The sequence below is a fragment of the Cryptomeria japonica genome, chromosome 7, assembly GCF_030272615.1.
Source record: "Cryptomeria japonica chromosome 7, Sugi_1.0, whole genome shotgun sequence".
NCBI lineage: Eukaryota > Viridiplantae > Streptophyta > Pinopsida > Cupressales > Cupressaceae > Cryptomeria > Cryptomeria japonica.
In genome coordinates this window covers 784,742,152-784,763,575 of record NC_081411.1, presented here as the reverse complement: position 1 = coordinate 784,763,575, position 21,424 = coordinate 784,742,152, and the positions used below count along the sequence as shown (strand labels likewise).

The 21,424-nt window shown below is 37.7% G+C and overlaps 1 pseudogene; it reads right to left on the bottom strand.

Annotated features, from left to right (window-relative positions):
• Window positions 1-286: 286 nt before the first annotated feature.
• LOC131068986 (plasma membrane ATPase 2-like) overlaps window positions 287-21,424 on the bottom strand; it is a 42,188-nt pseudogene continuing 21,050 nt past the window's right edge.

Genomic DNA, 21,424 nt, shown 5'->3' with positions numbered 1-21,424 from the left:
TTCTAATTTTCTAGTCTTATTGTCCTATGAGTTAAGTGACAAGAAAATACTCTAATATCAAAATACCACTGTGATATATGTCATCAATTTTTTAAATAGTTTGGTTTCTTACCACAATACGTATTGTGATCGACACTACATACATTTGCATCACAAACATAATCTCAAATATTAGATAAGCTAGCATAAAATATTCTATAAAACATATTCAGATCAAGTCAAGTCCTTATGGCTTTTCATGAATGTACTATGATTTTTAGTTGATTACAATGTCATTCTTTATTATCTAAAAAATTGTACGGCTTGTCAACACTACAATGATTATAACACTGAAACTTGGTGCTATAAGAACTATGTCAAAGGCACTTCTTGTTGCATCATTTGCATTTGCAACAATAATTTCTATATCAACCTTTTTAAAGAAAGTGCATCATTAACACCATCACCATTAATTCCATGCATATATGCTTTCAGGCCTACAATCGTCTGACAATTTCATGCTTACAATCTACATCCAAAATTAGAAGCCAATGAATCAAGCCCATTATACAAAGGCTAGTGAAAGTGTAAAGCATTTCAAATTTTCATGCCTACTTGAGAAAGAAAAATAGAAAATAGGGTGTGTCTTCCCCTGGAAACTTGAAAGAGTGTAATAAGTTTTTTCAAGGTGGGAAAACATGAGAAAAGCCATCATTTTTTCTATTAAATCATTAACTAGTAAAGTTGCAATTAATTCATCCTTATCCTTATCCTACCACAAGAATGATGATGATGGATACATGTTTTTACCATATCTAGCCATCGATTTGTATCTTTACCGATATCCAATTGATTACCTAGTATACATTTGCAAATAGTTAAAAATGATTGGGTATTGCTCACTCAACATAGAATTGATATAAGCCATTACTCTCTTGATAAGATGAGAAAAAGGCAGGAAAAAATAAATGTTACCATACCTTCACCATACCTATATTTATTTTAACATTCACACAGAGATTAAGAGCTCTTCAAATAGTTTTAGCACTATCAAGAAAAGGAGGATCAAAAAGACGCATAAGCCCAACAAACTGCCAAGGCCTTCCAAGGCTATCTTTCTTTCCATTTGGAACTTCTTACCAATGTATCTAATAATTTAAATAGAGATTTTGTTGGCATTATGTGAACCGGTATGTGGACATAATGACATTGTATGTTGTCATTGATGTCAATATGTTGAAGAGGTATGAACCAGCATATGTGACAAATGGTATAACACTGTGAACCGGAATTTGTGCTAAAGTGAAGTGGTGTGCTTGTTCAAGATGAACTGGCATATGGTTATGGGAACTGGCACATGGAAGTGTTGTATGACTACCGGTTGGTAGTCTCAATTTCAGGGTTTTTGGTTGAAGTGCTTCAAGCCTGTATGGCTCAACAGATGACCTTTGTGTAATGAGTAAGCAGTATAACAAAGAACAGATCGTGTTGCCACGTCAACCTTGCGCACATGAAGGATCTTGCATGAAGAAGACTATCCCTATCTACCTTGGGAATGTGCGAAGTTTGTAAATGGTGAAAATGCATGATGGATTATTAGCCGTCGTGAAATCGATGGATAATGAATGATGGAGAATGTCTTGAGATTTATTCAAGATCTTCTATAGTTAATATAGTATGATCAATGATCAGGATTGAGCTATTTAAATTCCTTAACCTAACAGGTCTAGGGTTTAGGGTTTATGCTACCAACCTATCTGTTGTCGTATAAGGTCGATGCTGTGATTCTTTCAGAGGTTGTTGGCAAAAGCTATGTGTGAGTATCCAAGAGAAGGGATACAAGATCCTTGCCAGACCAAAGGAGAGAAGTGATACCTGCAGAGTGTAAGTGCAGAAGGTGAAGAGGAGCTTAAGCGGATCTGCATTGGCATTGAGTGTTGTTACCAGATCATTGTAATACCTGTTGATCTCTAACCACCTTGATAGTTGGAAAATCCCCTAACAGGGTAGCCTTAACCGGCTTGCTGTAAATCCCTTAACAGGGTAACTCAATGTTATTGAGATCTGGAAAGCTAGAGAGCTCTGGAAATCTTTTAGCTATTGAGATCTTGAAATCCTCTAACAAGGTACCCTTAATAGGGTTTAACCCTTAACCAGGTATTGTAGCCATCCCTTAACCGGGTGATCTCTAACAAGATCGGCTCCTAGCAAAACCTTTTGTAATGTCTTTAACCGGACAAGGCTTCTAATAGAGTGAACTTCCAAAAAGTTCAACAACAAGCTTGTGGGTATTCATCTCCACCGTGGTTTTTCCCAGTTGGGTTTCCACGTGAAAAATATGTATGTCACGTGTGATGCTTTTATCTTGTGATTCTTTGTTATTACCTGTTAAGCATATGATGGTTCTATGTTTTATGCCTATCAACAAAATATGTTGAACTAGCTATTGTGAAGATATGATGATAGATTACCTATTCATACATAAGGGTGAAATAGTAGTGTAGTTCTTAGATGAGTGGAAAGCTCAGTGAGTAACCAGTTTATGATTGTTTTAGTTGTTTTGAGTTTTACTGGTTGCACTCTGTTTCAAACCAGTGTCACTATTTTCCAATCATTTGGAGTGATTGTTGCTGAACCGGTTTAGGTCTGTATTTTGTCTGTACTTATTCACCCCCCCCTCTCAGCACTGGTTTGGTACTATTCATTCATCATTGAGTTATCAATTGGTATCAGAGCTCTCTAGGTCCTCTGTGTTGTAAGCTTAACCGCTTGAGGTAAAGATCCCAGTCAAATGATGAAGAGGGAAGGTCCAAAGTTTAATAGGGAAAACTTCGGTATATGGAAAGATAGGATGAAGATATTCATCAAAAGCATGGGTGCTCAATAGTGGAGTTATGTTGAGAATGTCTGGGTGAATTCACAAAGCTAGTTCCCACTTTTGCCAATGAAGGAATTTGGCGAAAGTGGGAACTTCAATTTTCTAGGTGTTCGAGCGAAATAGTGGTATTTACTCGAACTACCCCTGGGAGTTCGAGCGAACCACATTGCGGACCTGGGTTCGCTCGAACCGCGGGTGACTTTGTACGGGCTGAAATCAAGCCTATTGGTTCAAGCAAATGGGGGTTCACTTGAACCATAATTGATTCGAGCGAACCCCATTCGCTCAAAGTACTGTTCATTCGAACCCTCTAATTTGAGGTTTCTCCAAAAAATGTTCAGAATTCTGAAGAATTAATGACTTCGGTGCTCTAGATCAAAGAATGAATGAAATAATCTTGATAACCCAAAAATATTAGATTGTAGTATTCAGAGCAAGCTTTCCAATGAGTATAATTTTGTTATATTTTGAATTTATTATGTTCTTGTTTTTTTAATTTTATGGAAAATTGGTTTTTCATCGAACATGAACTTCTCTGTTCAATGCATTGGGAAAAATAAGAAACTAATTCAAAAAAATTCTGAAAAATATCTATGCCCCTGGTATTGATGTCTTCTTTCTAACAAAAAAATAAAATTGAATTTCGATTTATATAGAACAAGTTATGTGTTCAAACGTAAACCTATGTCTAAATTATGACTAGTCGGACTTCAAAACTTTATAAAATGAAAAATATTGAACATATCACTATAAAACCAAATGCAAGCCCTGGATATTGAAGTTACAAACCAAAATTCAAAAGAATTGAGTTTTTTATAATTTATAGAAAAAAAGTTATGCGTTTTGGGAGGCATGTCACTCTTAAAAAATGTAGTTTGTTGTAAAAAACTACTTTTCGATGGAGATGGAAAATTTAAAAACAAATCCTTCAAAAAAATTTGAAAAAAATGTATATAGAATCAACAAACAAAATGCTAGAAATCACTAATTTACATCATCTTCAAATTTTTAATAGTTTAAAAGTTATAGTTCTCGAAAGTTGAAGATTATTTTAAAAATGTACATCTCAATGTCAAAAGTGGCAAAAAAGTGGGAACCATTATTGTGAGTTCACCCATCTATGTTGTCCCTACCGGTACTCTCACCGATGAGAAAAAGAGAGAGATACAAGAAAATGGGCAAGTCATGGAAGCCCTTCTTAGTAGTCTATCTGACATTGAGTTTATTGATGTTCAGGACAAGGTAAATCCCAAAGAGGTATGGGATGCTCTTGAAAATATCTATGATGGTGATGAACATGTAAAATAGGCTAAGGAAGAAAGCCTGAGAGGGAAGTTTGAAGATATGCGGATGGTTGAAGGTGAGACCATTCAGAAGTATGGAATAAGAATCAAAATAGTTGTTGGAGAAATCAAGAGTGCATGTGGTAAAATAGAAGATTCCACTATGGTAAGCAAAGTCCTGAGATCCCTATTGCCAATCTATGCAATAAGGGTTGCTACTATTAAGGAGCTGAGATCAATAGACAAGACTAAGGTATCCTTGGACTCCATCATAGCCAAGTTGATAGCCTATGAGCTAAATAGTTTTGATGGCAGTGTTCAAAAGACTGAATCAGCTTTTAAGGCCTCTGCTATACCATCCAGAAAAGGAAAAGAAGCTAGCACTAGTGGTGAACCTAGACAAAGCAAAGAAATGGATGATGAGGAGATTCTGATGGCATTTGAATCTCTCCTTGCCAAGAAACTTCCTAAAGGAACCGGTAAATACAAAGGTAAGCTACCTTTGAAATGCTTTTGTTGTAACTGGATAGGACATATGGCTATAAACTATCCTAATGGCAATAACAAGGACAAACTAGAAAGGTTTAGGAAATTCAAAGGAGGAAACCGAAGAAACTATTTTGTGGCAGTTGATGAACGTATCACAGATGAAGAATCAGAGGATGAAGAAAATGAAGATATTGTGTTTGTTGTTGTCAAAGAAGATGTGTCAGACAAGAAGGCTCTTGTCTCCCGGTTTAATAATTCCAATGAGTGGATCATTAACAGTGGTTGTTCTCACCATATGACTGGTGACCAGAGCAAGTTTCTATCCTTGGAGGAGTATGATGGAGGTGTGGTTCGCTTTGGAAATGATGCACCATGCATGGTCAAAGGTAGAGGGTCCATCTCTCTGAATGGAAAGAGCAGTGCTAACAATGTGTACTGGGTTGATGGTCTTAGACACAACCTTTTGAGTGTTGCCCAGTTGAATGATAGAGGCCTCACTTTGGAATTCAAGAATGGAGTTTTCAGAATCAAAGGAAAAGATGGTGAATTAGTGGCCACCGGCATGCAGACCAAAGGTAACCTATTTCATCTGAATGCAAATATAAGTACATGTCTTATGGCTAAGTTTGATGATAGCTGGATATGGCATAGGAGACTCTGCCATGTAAACTTTGATAACATTGTGAAGGCTAGTAAGATCAAGGCAGTTAGGGGGTTGCTGGTGCTAAGCAAACCGGATAATACCTTGTGCAGAGAGTGTCAATTGGGGAAAATGTCTTCCTCAACCTTTAAAGGTAAATCTTTCACTGTTGACAACTTGCTTGATCTTGTGCATACTGATTTGTGTGGTCCTATGAAAACTAGAAGTGTGCAGGGTGATAGGTACTTCATGATTCTCAGTGATGACTGCTCAAGAATGATGTGGGTCACATTCTTGAAAGACAAGTTTGAAGCCTTTGTGAAGTTCAAAGCTTTCAAAGCATTAGTGGAGAAGGAAAGTGGTAAAAGGATCAAGTGTCTCAGAACTGATCAAGGAGGGGAATTCACTTCCGATGAATTCAACAAGTAATGTGAAGAATTTGGCATCAAGAGGCAAGTGTCTGCCCCCTGGACTCCACAATAGAATGGCCTAGCAGAGAGGAATAATTGGACGGTGGTTGAAGCAACTAGAACCATGTTGATTCAAGGAAAGGTAGCTCACACCTTTTGGAGAAGCAGTGAGCACTACAGTCTACACAATGAACCGAGTACTCATCAAGAAAGGTAAGGACAAAAATCCTTATGAGTATTGGACCAGCAAGACACCTGTGGTTAGCTACTTTAGGGTATTTGGTAGTAAATGTTACATCAAGAGGAGTGAACATCAGGGTAAATTTGAAGCTAAATGCGATGAGGGAATATTCCTAGGATATTCCACCAAGACTAAAGCTCTCAAGTGTTACAACAATAGGACTCAGAGAATTATGGAAAGTATCAATGTAAGAGTTGATGAATCCTCTGAGAAACTAAGGAAACCGGTAATGAGCAACCTTTAAATGAACCGGTTGTCAGTCAACCAAGTACCAGTAACAGTGTTCCTGAACCAGTGAATGCTGATACTGATGAAGATGAGGGTGAAGAGGAAAAGCAAGAAGAACCAGTCAAGACCATTCCTTAGTATGTCAAACTAAATCATGATCCTAATCAAATCATAGGAGATAAGGATGCAAGAATCCTTACAAGAAGAAAGATCAGAGAAAACTCATGTATGATCTCTGAATTTGAGCCTAAATCATTCAAAGAGGCTCATAAAGATGAAGACTGGATCAAGCCAATGGAAGAGGAACTTGACCAGATAGAGAAAAATGGTACATGGTCCTTGGTACCCAGACCAGAGCATAAAAATGTCATTGACACCAAATGGGTGTTCAGAAACAAGCTGAATGAGGATGCCACAGTGATTAGGAATAAAGCTAGATTGGTGTGCAAAGGATATGCTCAAGAAGAAGGAGAAGACTATGGAGAAACCTTTGCTCCTGTAGCCAGATTGGAAGGAGTTTGTATGCTTCTTGCATATGCAGCTTTTAAAGGCTTCAAAGTATATCAAATGGATATAAAATCTACATTCCTAAATGGTGTACTTGAAGAGGAGGTGTATATTGAGCAACCAGATGGGTTTTCCCTATCTAAAGATAGTGCCATGGTATGTAGGCTACATAAAGCCTTATATGGTCTAAAGCCAGCACCTAGGGTATGGTATGAGAGCCTACATTCCCATCTTGTGAAGATTGGATTTGAGAGAACAAGTGAAGATAGCAATATCTACTTGAAGTCTGAAGGAGATTAGATTCCTAATCTGTGAGGTATTTTTTGATGACATTATCTTTGGTGGTGATGACAAGATGAGTCATGAGTTTGCTGAAGAGATGAAGGAAGATTTCGAGATGTCACTCATAGGGGAGATTAAGTTCTTCATTGGACTATAGATTCAACAGATGAAGGATGGAATATTTATCACTCCATCCAAATATGTCAAGAGGTGTTGAAGACCTTTGGCATGGAAGATAGAAAATCGGTTGGTACACCGATGGTGACCGGTTGTAAACTATCCAAAGAGGATGCCTCTGCATTGGTTGATGAGAAGGAATACTGATCAATGGTTGGTAAGTTGCATTATATAATACATAGCAGACCGTATATTGCACATGCAGTTGGCATCACTGCAAGGTTCCAGAAAAGTCCAAGAGAATCCCACCTGGTTGTAGTCAAGTGGATTCTTAGGTATCTGAAGGGAACTATTGACTATGGATTGTGGTATCCATTTAGCAAGGACTTCAACTTGAAAGTGTTCATAGATGCTGATTGGGCTGGTAATGTAGATGATCGGAAGAGCACAACCGGTGGTGCATTCTTCTTTGGTGCTAGACTGGTCTCATGGATGAGTAAAAAGCAAAGTTGTATCTCTCAGTCTATAGTGGAAGCAGAGTATATTGCAGCTTTCATGAACTGCACTCAGACAATTTGGATGAAGCATGTACTGAAAGGCTTCAAAATCCCTGTACCTGAACCGGTAAGTATATTCTATGATAACACAAGTGCTATCAATATTTCAAAGAATCTAGTTTTACATTCTAGAACCAATCCCTTTGAGCTTAAGTATCATTTCTTAAGGGAAAAGGTTAAGAACAAAGAGATTGCACTAGAGCATGTGTCCAGTAAGGAGCAGTTAGCAGACATATTCACCAAGCCTCTTCCAAAGACTATTTTTACACACTTAAGAGGTGAACTAGGGGTACTACCCCTTCAAGAGGTGAACTAAAGGTATATTCTCCACATCAGTCATGTACTACATAGTCAAATCTTTCTTTAGGATTGATGTGTTGAAGGATGCTACTCCTCAGGGGGAGCAGCATAATGGAACCAAGAAGCTTGTGCCTCCACTTTGGCATTGTTGTCAAAGGGGGAGAAGATGTCAAGCAGAGAAGATATCTACAGAAATTGGGGGAGAAAATGTGAAGCGGAGAGATATCTTTCTATATTGCCATCAATGCCAAAGGGGGAGATTGTTGGCATTATGTGAACTGGTATTGGACATAATGACATTGTATGTTGTCATTGATGTCAATATGTTGAAGAGGTATGAACTGACATATGTGAGAACCGGTATAACACTATGAACCAGCATTTGTGCCAAAGTGAAGTGGTGTACTTGTTCAAGATGAACCGGCATATGGTTATGGGAACTAACACATGGAAGCATTGTATGACTACCAGTTGGTAGTCTCAACTTTAGGGTTTCCAATTGAAGTGCTTCAAGCTTGTATGGATCAACCGGTGACCTTTGTGTAATGAGTAAGCAGCATAACAAAGAACAGATCGTGTTGCCACGTCAACCTTGCGCACATGAAGGATCTTGCATGAAGAAGACTATCCCTATCTACCTCAGGAATGTGTGGAGTTTGTAAATGGTGAAAATGTGTGATGGATTATCAGCCGCCATGAAATCAGTGGATAATGAACGATGGAGAATGTCTTGAGATTTATTCAAGATCTGTTGTATTTAATATAGTATGATCAATGATCAGGATTGAACTGTTTGAATTCCTTAACCTAACAGGTCTAGGGTTTAGGGTTTATGCTACCAACCTGTCTGTTGCCCTTTAAGGTTGATGTTGTGATTCTTTCAGAGGTTGTTGGCAAAAGCTATGTGTGAGTATCCAAGAGAAGGGATACAAGATCCTTGCCAGACCAGAGGAGAGAAGTGATACCTGCAGAGTGTAAGTGCAGAAGGTGAAGAGGAGCTTAAGCGGATCTGCATTGGCATTGAGTGTTGTTACCAGATCATTGTAATACCTATTGATCTTTAACCACCTCGATAGTTGGAAAATCCCCTAACAGGGTAGCCTTAACCGACTTGCAGCAAATCCCTTAACAGGGTAACTCAAAGTTATTGATATCTAGAAAGCTAGAGAGCTCTGGAAATCCTTTAGCTATTGAGTTCTTGAAATCCTCTAACAAGGTACCCTTAACAGGGTTTAACCCTTAACCGGGTGATCTCTAACAGTATCGATTCCTAGAAGAACCTTTTGTAATGTCTTTAATCGGAGAAGGCTTGTAACAGAGCAGACTTCCAAAGAGTTCAACAACAAGCTTGTGGGTATTCGTCCCCACTATGGTTTTTCCCAGTTGGGTTTCTACATGAAAAATATGTGTATGATGTGTGATGCTTTTGTAGCGTCGTAAATTGTACGCACTTGCTAGGGTGGTACAATTTCACACCTAGTTTAGCACCCGCCTTGGCGCATTTTGCATTTGGCATTGCATTTCCCCTTTAGCACTTAATTAATTAAATTAATTAGGTCTAAGGTCCTATTTTATCATTTCCTACATCATAAAGTTGGGCCCTTTCATTAAAGTGTGCCCTTTTCATTTTATTCCTCCTATACATCATTTAATCAAAAACCTTGATTAGGTCCTATTTTGAACTTGGGGGCTTGATTTCGGGGGTCAAAACAGCTCGAAATCACCTGTAACTTCGGGATTCTCTCTAAAATCATCATATCCGACGGCCCTGAAAATTCGGTGAAAAGTTGCCAGGACCGTGGCGCCCGGTGCACATGATCCCGGACATTTTTCTCGAAATTTTGGGAGCATGATCCAATCATAAAATAAAGCTTAACCCCAAGAAATTGGTGGGATATTCAATCTCTAGGTCGGCCAAAATACGAATTTACGACCTAGGGTTTCATACATAAAAGATCTCTTTCCTCATTTGAAGGGATGGGAATTTTGGTTTTCAAGACCTCAGATGCAGTGAGAGAGCAGATCTTTGAAGACTTCAACAACATTCAACATCCTTCTATCAAGCATTTATCAATTTCATTCATCCATTTAGGGCTTGGAAGACATTGAAGAACAATAGGAGATTACCGACTGAAGATTGGCTTGTACTCCTCCCTTGAGGGTTGGGTATGATTTCATGTTGTTTTCATGTCTTTGCATAAGCTTCAATATATCCTTTATTCATGCTTTAGATCACTTTGCATCTTGATTTAGAGCATTTACATTATCATTTACAAGCAATTAGGGTTTACTTTCTAGGTTGCTCTAGTTTGCTTTCTTGCATTTAAGGACCTTACACACACACTAGGTCTGCACACACAATACATTTTACAATACAACTTGGCTATTCGTGGAGGTGGAAATCATCGAAGAGGGGGTTTGACTAAGGCAAAACCCTATATAGCCACCCAAACACCTTTTCAGATATAAGTGCAGGTTTCGGGACTCGGACGACGCCGCAGGTTGCAGATCCGGGAGAAGCAGACTAAGACAAACCTTCATACCAAATTTCAGATCAAAAGACAAGGACAGGGGTGTGGGGCACCCTGGTCCTGCCAAGACAGGGGTGCTGGGCACCCTGGTCCCTGGGACAGGGGCGCTGGGCGCCCTGGTCCTCCTGACAGATAGCAAGTTTCAGCATTTTGACAGCTTTTCAGGTTGCAAAACAGCAGTTTTCGGAGCAGTTTCAGGGGCAGAATCAGGACAGTGGTGCCCGCGCTCCTGTCCTGAACATTTTCAGTTAGATTTTAACTCTGGGTACGCATTTACATTCTTATCTTATCCTTGTGTTTACAGCTTTCCATCATTTAAGTTCAATTCTGTAATCTTGTTAATAGTTCATACTTGCACTTTGGGGTTAGGGATTGAACTTGCATCATTTCATCTTTCAATTACAACAAAGGAATAGAAATCCTAATAGGTAGCCCATGGCTCTCTCTTCCACAAGAAGAAGTAGCCAATTGTGTGATACCTCTAGGCTCTTTCATATTCCACAAGTGTGTGGTTGAAAGTGGGATTAGGGCATGTTTGCTTAGTGTCACTTTTTCCCCCACACATTTTGGTGAACCCGACGTGAACTCCAATATTCTCTAATTTATGTTTTCAAATTTGAGTGTTTATGCTATTTCAAATTCAAATTTGTATTTACAAGTTTCAATTTCTTGCAAGATTCAAAAATTTAGAGGAAATTTTTGCTAAAACCCTAATTTTTCAATTCAAAGTTGAACTTGTGGATAGCTTAATTGGATCAATAATTTCAAATCTGATTTAGGAACTCATTTGAATCATAAATTTCATTTTCTAAATCTACATTCTAAGTGCTTGCATTGGTTAAAATTGAACATTTTCTTCTATTTTGCATGTGTTATCATTTGAAAGAGGAAAATTGTTGTCATGATGCATTCATTTCATAGATGTGATAATGGGTTGGCTTCCCTTGTTTCAATTTTTCCTTCTCCTAAAGAACCTCTCCTCATCTATAACAACATTTTAGTTTCTAAAAGAGTTGCTACCAATCCCTTTGAGACTCTCCCATGCTCTAAGGATGAAGACTTTAAGAGTGATCTTGACAACTCTCCTAAAATGTGCCCTTCCTATTTAGCTATCCTAGAGGAAGAGAATGATATCATAAACACCTTTCTTAATGTTACTTCACCTTCCCTACATGATGCCTCTCTAAGTGAAAAGGTATTGATGGACATTGACTTATTTTCTCCTAAAGTTGGTCCTTCCAATGGGGGCATGTTAGTGCAACATGAGGTTATGAACACTTCTTTCAAAGATCTCCTTCCTAAGCATGAATCTTTGGAGAAATACGTTCATGTTCCTCCTAAAAAACACTCCCTTCATGAGGATCCTTTTGTGCAAGAAGATGACATTATCCCTACATTTCCTAGTGATGGCATTTCCTTTTCCAACAAAATTCTCACTAGAGATGATGAATTAATGATAAATGCTTATCCTTCTCCTAAAGTTTGTCTTACCCATAAGCATCCCTTAGAGAAAGAAGATGAAATAATAAGCAATTTCCTTAATTCTCTCTCCCCTAAAGATCATATTGAATATATTTTGAGGAAAGAGGATGAGTTTAACACATCTATTGATGCTCTCCCTCCTAAGGACGAGGAATTAATAAACAATGTTATCTCCTCTCCCGAAATTGACAATACTTCAAACATTCCTTTCAACAACCTCACTATTTGGGATGAACCATTAGAAGAAGGTGTAGATTATTCTCTACCCCTAGCCAAAGGGGATGAAATAAAGATTGAAAATTCCCTTGATAGTTTCTCACCTTCCTTGAATCTCAATTATTCTCCCTCTCCTCAACTTGGTTCTACTCATAAGGAAACCCTAGTTCAAAGCAAGATGGTTAACATCTCTTTCAAAGATCTCTCTCTCAAAAGTGAGACTTTAGAGAGAAATGTTGATCCTTCTCCTAGAGAGTTTATTCCCCATGTAGATCCTTTGATGATAGAGGATGATATGACCTTTCCTAGTATTACTCTCCCTACTAGAACATCAATGCCTATTCCTTGTCTCTCTCCTAAAATTGATTTAATCCATGATAAGATTTTAGTGCAAGAGAAGACTATCAATAATTCTTCCAACACTTTCGTTCATTCTTCTAAACCATCCTCAATCAATTTGATACATGTGAATGAGACACCTAACAAACCTCTCTTCACTGTCCAAGGTGCTTGTTCTTCTCAAAATTCTCAACCTTTAAATAAGCCTATCTTAGTGGTTCAAGGTGGTTATGCTAATGATTCTTTTTGCACTCCTAAGAAACCTATTATTATTGTGCAAGGAGGTTACTCTACTAAGAGCCCTTATGAGTATGCTAAACAACTGACTAGAGAGAGTTATCATGCGGTTGCTCATACCTATAACACAAGAAACAATAGGCAACCTAATCCTCCTCTAGTTATCCCCACTTCGCTTCCTCCTTCCCAACCAATTCTTCCGCAAGCTCCTCGTATTTCACAAATGCTTAGTAAGGACTATGATCTCATAGAACAACTTAAAACTACTCCTGCTAAGATATCCCTTTGGGATTTGATCCAAACTTCTTCTGCTCATCATGGAATGTTACAAGATGCCTTGAAAGATTTGAATGTTCCTCCACCTAATACATCTAGTAATATAGCATCTTTAGTTAACTCTGTGATGAATCCTATAGCTCAAATTGTGTTTACCCAAGATGAGTTGCCTACTAGTGAAATTCAACAACAATATGATCCCTTGATGATTGTGGTTATCATAAATGACACGGCTATAAGACGAACACTAGTAGATAATGGCTCTGGCCTTAATGTATGTAGCATTAATCTATTGCATAAGATGAATGTGGATACATCCCTTATTGAGCCTGACTCTCGTCCCATTCGAGGCTTTGATAATGTGGCTAAATCTTCATTAGGTATTATCACCTTACCCATCACAGTGGGACCTGTTACTTTGCCTACTCCTATCCATGTTATGTCGGGAAATCTAACATACAACTTGTTATTAGGGAGACCTTGGATTCACAATATGCAAGCTGTCCCCTCTACATTGCATAGACAAGTTAAATTTATTTATAACAATAAGACATATACCTTGATAGGTGATACTAATCTTCAAGCTTGTTTGCAAACATCTACTTCCAAAGGGAGTTCTTCTAAACCTTCCTCTTCTAGTGATGACTCTTTAAACAAGATACCTATGAACGAATCATCATCCTCTGATAGTCAAAATTCTTTGGATGAGTCTAAAGCTCCTGAAGAAGATCCTTCTCGACTTGAGTCTACACATGAAAAGGCTTTTGATCTTGAGAAGGTTCTCGCAGAAGATGATTGGGGATCTCTTGATTTTAATCCCACCTTTGTAGGTGAGTATAGGGTTTCTCCTAGAGATCTTAAAGGTAAAAAGAAGGAAGAAACTAGAGATCAGTCAGTCTTACTTGAACCTATGAGCAATAATTTTGTGGCCGCTTCTCAAACTTCTTCTCCTCACACCTTTAATTCTGAAGAATTTGATTCTTTGTCTTATGAAAAACCACCTTCTCTTCCTGAAATGGCTGATCGTTATGGTCGTGGTTTTCGCATTTTTGCTAAGCATGGGTATCATGGAAATGGTAGTGGTGCTCATGAACAAGGGATGAAGGTTCCTCTAGAGACTAATTTTCACAATTATGCCTTTGGACTCGGCTATAATCCCTGCAAACGTACCAAAGCATCTAAAAGACCATCTCTCAATGTGAATGCTATATTTAGTAGTGATGATGATCTCACTTCAACTAAATCATCTTCTATTTCTATCAACTCTCATTCCCCTCATAAGGAAATCTTGGCGATGAACAAATCTCTTTATGACCCCCCTCAAATTTCTAAATCCACTTATGAATCTTTATCTCCTATTCATCACAAAGTCCTTTCCTTCAGGGATAAGGCTCTAATAAATTACACTCATCTTTCTTCTAAGATTTCTCGTAACTGTCCTTCTTCAATTTTTATCACTTTATACATGTTTTTGATCTCACTTATAGTTGAGCATTTAGCATGTCATATTCAAATACCTCATTCAATCTATCATGTCTTTAAATAACATTAATGGCTATTATGTTGCTCATCATTATGTGACATTGGTAGCTCATTTACTGGGGGCTCATTGTCATTCACGATGGTACAATTTCAAGTGCAATCATATTTTTGAAGCAACATAATAGCCTAATTTTCTATGTTATCTCTTGTTTCTATGGGGACAAGAGTGATTTCATACATCTCTTCTTTTGCTTATCTCTCCTTAGAAGATTGTGTAAGTCCTTCTCATTGTCCTTATCCTTGGGAGGCAATGATCTTTCCTTATTTTTATCTAAGGATACACTTTTTCCTATTTTGTGGATGGTGTGGACTTTATTACTTGATGTTATGCCTTGTACGCATTTGTTGTTGTTTGTTCAAGGGTTCTCTCTTACAAGAGGTGTAAGTCCTTGACTACAACCTCTTTTGCACTTGGTAAAATACATCCATAATGAATTCACTCTCCCAATTGGGTTAAAAAGAGCGTCATCCTTCATTAAGAATCACTTTCACCTCGCAAAAGAAGGAAGTATTGCATTCTTATTCTCTTCTTTGTCTTATTCTAGAAGATGTTATATTTGTCTAAGACAATTCCTCTCGGGGATAGGTGTCTTTTGTACAAAGATCTCTTCTCCTCTAAGGATCTCCTTTACACATACTACAAGATATCCCTTTTTCAACTATCTTATCCTTGCTTAAAGAGTGCAAAACTCTCTTGTTTGGATCTATGACATTGTTGCATTTTTGGGGTATCTTCTTTTGTGATGAAGGTAGGTATCCTTGTTCTACTTTGCTTATGACATAAACATTACACTTTTTGAGCAATGGGTCATTCTCGGAACCAGAGCACAGACTCTTAGAGTGAGATGTCACGCTTTTGTACTATACATATACAGGTTGTAGCATACTCGGGCATAGACTCCTATGAGATGCTTCTAACCTCACTTACACACACATGCACGAGGTTGAGTGGAACTAGCGGCATAAGACTAGACTTTCTCACTCTCCTCCCTTACATGGATCACCTAGATAGACTCTAGGGGCTAGTTTTCCATGTCCTTTTTTTCCATGGATCACCTAGACAAGATCTAGGGGCGAGAAGTCCATGTTTTCTCTCTCACTATTCTTCTCATGGATCACCAATGGGTGTATTCATGCTTTTTTGCTTTCTTTTCTTCTCTTTGCATTTTGTTCCTTCATCTTGTGTTAGAGAACTCCCAAATCCTCACACTCTTTGTTGTCTTGGAATTGAGATTTAGTCCTCTTTCTTACCAAATGATTCTCCATTAGTTTTTGATCTCATATCAAATCTTCTTGTGAGCATTTGTCATCAATATTCTTTAACAATTCGAAGTGGTAAACATGATACCCTGTTTCAACTCACTAAAATTAGCAAGCCGAAATAGGGGGGGGCATATAGCTACCCTCGAATTTTCATCACCTTCCTTAGTAAGCATTAGGTGATTTTGTGATCTAACGTGTGTTTTGTAGGGTGCGGTTCCTAACTGTGTACTGCAGATACCGCTGGGGGCTTCGTTCAACAGACTTATGGATATATCCTTTTTCAAATAATGTTTACTTTTCTATACTTTAGCTTGCATATGCACGTAGTGTTCATATGACCGCTAAATTGGGGGCTAAATGTAGTGTCGTAAATTGTACACACTTGCTAGGGTGGTACAATTTCACACCTAGTTTAGCACCTGCCTTGGTGCATTTTGCATTTTGCATTGCATTTCCCCTTTAGCACTTAATTAATTAAATTAATTAGGTCTAAGGTCCTATTTTATCATTTCCTACATCATAAAGTTGGGCCCTTTCATTAAAGTGTGCCCTTTTCATTTTATTCCTCCTATACATCATTTAATCAAAAACCCTGATTAGGTCCTATTTTGAACTTGGGGGCTTAATTTCGGGGGTCAAAACATCTCGAAATCACCTGTAACTTTGGGATTCTCTCTAAAATCATCATATCCGACGGCCTTGAAAATTCGGTGAAAAGTTGTCGGGACCGTGGCGCCCGATGCACATGGTCCCGGACATTTTTCCCAAAATTTTGGGAGCACGATCCAATCATAAAATAAAGCTTAACCCCAAGAAATTGGTGGGATATTCAATCTCTAGGTCGGCCAAAATATGAATTTACGACCTAGGGTTTCATACATAAAAGCTCTCTTTCCTCATTTGAAGGGATGGGAATTTTGGTTTTCAGGACCTCAAATGCAGTGAGAGAGAAGATCTTTGAAGACTTCAACAACATTCAACATCCTTCTATCAAGCATTTATCAATTTCATTCATCCATTTAGGGCTTGGAAGACATTGAAGAACAATAGGAGATTACCGACTGAAGATTGGCTTGTACTCCTCCCTTGAGGGTTGGGTATGATTTCATGTTGTTTTCATGTCTTTGCATAAGCTTCAATATATCCTTTATTCATGCTTTAGATCACTTTGCATCTTGATTTAGAGCATTTACATTATCATTTACAAGCAATTAGGGTTTACTTTCTAGGTTGCTCTAGTTTGCTTTCTTGCATTTAAGGACCTTGCACACACACTAGGTCTGCACACACAATACATTTTACAATACAACTTGGCTGTTCATGGAGGTGGAAATCACCGAAGTGGCAGTTTGACTAAGGAAAAACCCTATATAGCCGCCCATACACCTTTTCAGATATAAGTGCAGGTTTCGGGACTCGGACGACGCCGCAGGTTGCAGATCCGGGAGAAGCAGACTGAGACAGACCTTCATTCCAAATTTCAGATCAAAAGACCAGGACAGGGGCATGGGGCGCCCTGGTCCTGCCAAGACAGGGGTGCTGGGTGCCCTGGTCCCTGGGACAGGGGCACTGGGCGCCCTGGTCCTCCTGACAGATAGCAAGTTTCAGCATTTGACAGCTTTTCAGGTTGCAAAACAACTGTTTTCAGAGCAGTTTCAGGGGCAGAATCAGGACAGTGGCGCCCGCGCCCCTGTCCCAAACATTTTCAGTCAGATTTTAACTCCGGGTACGCATTTACATTCTTATCTTATCCTTGTGTTTACAACTTTCCATCATTTAAGTTCAATTCTGTAATCTTGTTAATAGTTCATACTTGCACTTTGGGGTTAGGGATTGAACTTGCATCATTTCATCTTTCAATTACAACAAAGGAATAGAAATCCTAATAGGTAGCCCGTGGCTCTCTCTTCCACAAGAAGAAGTAGCCAATTGTGTGATACCTCTAGGCTCTTTCATATTCCACAAGTGTGTGGTTGAAAGTGGGATTAGGGCATGTTTGCTTAGTGTCACTTTTTCCCCCACACAGCTTTATTATTACCTGTTAAGCATATGATGGTTCTGTGTTTTATGCCTATCAATAAAACATGTTGAACTAGCTATTGTGAAGATATGATGATAGATTGCCTATTCATAGATAAGGGTGAAATAGTAGTGTAGTTCTAAGTTGAGTGGAAAGCTCAGTGAGTAACCGGTTTATGATTGTTTTAGTTGTTCTGAGTTTTACTGGTTGCACTCTATTTCAAACTAGTGTCAGTGTTTGCCAATCATTTGGAGTGACTCTTGCTGAACTGGTTTAGGTCTGTATTTTGTCTGTACTGATTCACCCCCCCCTCTCAGTACCGGTTTGGTACTATTCATTCATCATTGAGTTATCAGATTTCATTATGGAGGAGCTTATATTATGAAATCAAGCACAAAGAACATAAATTAAAGAACCATATGACTAACATGATAGACAACTACAAGAGATTGAGCCCCATGTTCAACAAACTTGTCAATAATTTTATGAACACACTACTCAATATTTGTCTTGTTATGTGCAAGGTTGAGAATTTAGAAAATGTTATCAAACCATGACACATTTCCTAAGAAATAAATATTGGTGTTCATCTTGTTGGTATGTTGACATCGATTGAAATGTAAGACTATACTTGCTCTAGTGCATCTTTAACAACATCATACATTTTTCATCATTGTTAATATAAGTAAGATCAATCCTCTTGATAGTGGGATTAAAGGAAATAAAATGAACTTCTTGAATGCCTACACAAGCTTTGTGTTGTAATATATCAAAACACATATTAACGAAAATCAATGTAATGATATAATCAACACAACTATAATGACTAATAAATATCATAACGTAAATAGACCCTATTACCTCATTAGAGTCGTCAAGATTCCCAAAAATTGTAGCATCAATGGCAACTTGGCTTTTTTTTCTAGATTCTCTTGCAGCCATCAATACAATTGTATCCTTGTTAACTACTTTTGCAAACACCTATGTGGATAAAATAAATAATATAAACTTGTTAGGGAAATGATGGATATTATTAAAGAAAGAGATATGAATATCCTAAAACATGTACCCCATCAAATTTGGGTTTCCAAAATAGAAATTGTCTAATATTTCTTTGAATTGTCTATCCAAGAAAATATTGTTAGAAAGAACTACATGCAATCTTAAATTGATGATAATTTCCATAGCCATCTGTTGGAGGAAGAATCCATATCATAATTTTGTTTGAGCTTCTCATCTTGATGATGAATCATGGAGTGTAATTCAAAATATTGATGATAATTTGTTTTGGCACACTATCTAATCTAGAAGCTCAAACAGAATTCCAATAGCCATTGTCATAGAAAGAACTGTGGGCATTTCAATTGGAATCTCACCTATTAGAAGTACTACAAAAGTATCAAATCTAGGATGACAATTGTGAGCTTAATAGAGTACATGATAATAATCTCAAATCATGCCAATGGCAATTGAGCAAACACCAAAATTGGTAATTTCTATTAGAACTTGTAACCTATTTAAAGTAAAATAAAATTGCGTTAACAAGAGAAAGAGACCTCAAATAGTTTAGCAACACAATCATCCACTATAACCTTGAAATCCTAGAACAATAATCAAGTTTCAAACTTCTACAATTACAATGGCGCTAGGTTTTGGCATTGTGGATGAATTTATTATGTGTTGCATTGATGTTTCGTCATTTATGTCAACACTAGCTATTACGGTTGGTTATCGATAGACAGGTTTTGGTTACCAGTAGAAGATGTAGTGTTACTGGCAGAAGGGACTATCTGTTGGACACTTCCATCATGTTTGGATCAATGGAATATGTTTGATTTTATGTGTTACATGCTTCTAGAGCATGTTTTGGTCAGTTGGTATTGACTTGGTGATCAGATGCTATCATACACTCTTGTAAACCCTTACTAACATGGGTTTAAGGTTTAATCGACAGAGCTTTCACTGAGAAATCTTGCCACAATGCATAAGTGATGTTGGTGTAGCTTCCAAATGGATTTCAGGATGTTTTATATGTTCTTTGATCATGCCTCAACTATTTGAAGACATTGCTTTGGCGTGGTGGACCCAGATTAGGTCTGATACTTATCTAGGTTATGGACTGGTATCATGTTAACATGTTCTCTACATGTTACTGGGATGGTTTATGGATTGGTTACTGCTATTTTTGTCTTAAGATGACATGGCATATCATTGTAATATGGATGTATGTAATGATCTTACTGTAATATCTTTTAGGTGGCTGACCTAATTGGTTTAGACCTTAGGCTTGGTATAAATTAATGTAAGATCTCATTGTAGATTATAAAAAAATGGGTATGGAATGGGAATGAAATGTAATATCATACGTGAAGGAGATTTGGGCGATCATAGGTGATAGAATTGGGATTAAGGAAGAGGTCAAAGGCCTCCGGTATTGAGCTTAACCGAGACTATAATTAGGCATGGTAGATGCTATCTCTGGAAATTCATTATTCTAGATTATTGTCCATTTATCTTGAGGTGGTTATAACCTCTCTGTAGTCAGTGAGACTCTTTTGTAATGAGAAGTATGCTCTAGGAAGTGTGCCTTCCTGCATGTGTAGGGCCGTCGTTGTATCACATACTTTCTACAGAAGTATCATCGGACTATGGGTAGGCTTCCCACTGTGGTTTTTCCCTTTCAGTGTTTTCCACATACAAATCATGGTGTTATATGGTATGGTTACATTGTGTTGATTTCCTATTTTATTGTTAAGTTGTATTGTTTATCGGTATCTATTTCTGCTATTTCGATACTTAATGTTTATGTGATCCGGTTAAAGGTTATTAAGTGGTTTGGTTGATATAATCTGTTAACAACTGATTCACCCCCCCTCTCAGTTGTTCACCTGTTATCCTAACACTAGGGGCATAAATTATGGACAAATGACAAATAATGGAGGAATACATGAAAAACTAAATAAAATTAAATCTGGTCCAAATACAATTTTTTTTAGAAATGATAAACTTGATTTGTTGAGTCCACAAGATAGGTTAATTTTTTTAAAAATGGTATGAACTCCTGTGGTAATGATGACAACTTCAATTTCACCTTTCTTGAAAGTGAATCTAGAATAAACCCCATCACCACGACCCTTGGTTATGGGCAAAGACTCGCTAATAAGGGCATACTAGAAATTGTTAAGTCTTATTTTTGTTTTAAATGACTTGCCAAACAATACCAAGTAGTTTCATTATTATTCTTACAAACCAGAGAATGCACTTAAAATCTTCTGACATATGCATTTAGTGAAATGAGAAAAGAAGGCATTTGCCGCAAACCTTGTTAATTTTTAATGGGTCTCCCTCCAAAAGATGAGTTTCTACAAAACCAATGTCTCCAAGTTTAATGCTAATTATGTCAACAAGGATATGTATGGGTGAAGTATAGAATATCTCATTTAAGATAACCAAAATAAACAAGGATCCAAAAGTCGGTTATTATTCAAATCCTAACATCCATTCCACTGAAAATTCAAACCCTAAAACAAAAAATAACAACATCCTTTCCAAACTCTACTTACCTCAGGCTCCAGAGACACAATTGTTTCATCATGAGAATATTCAA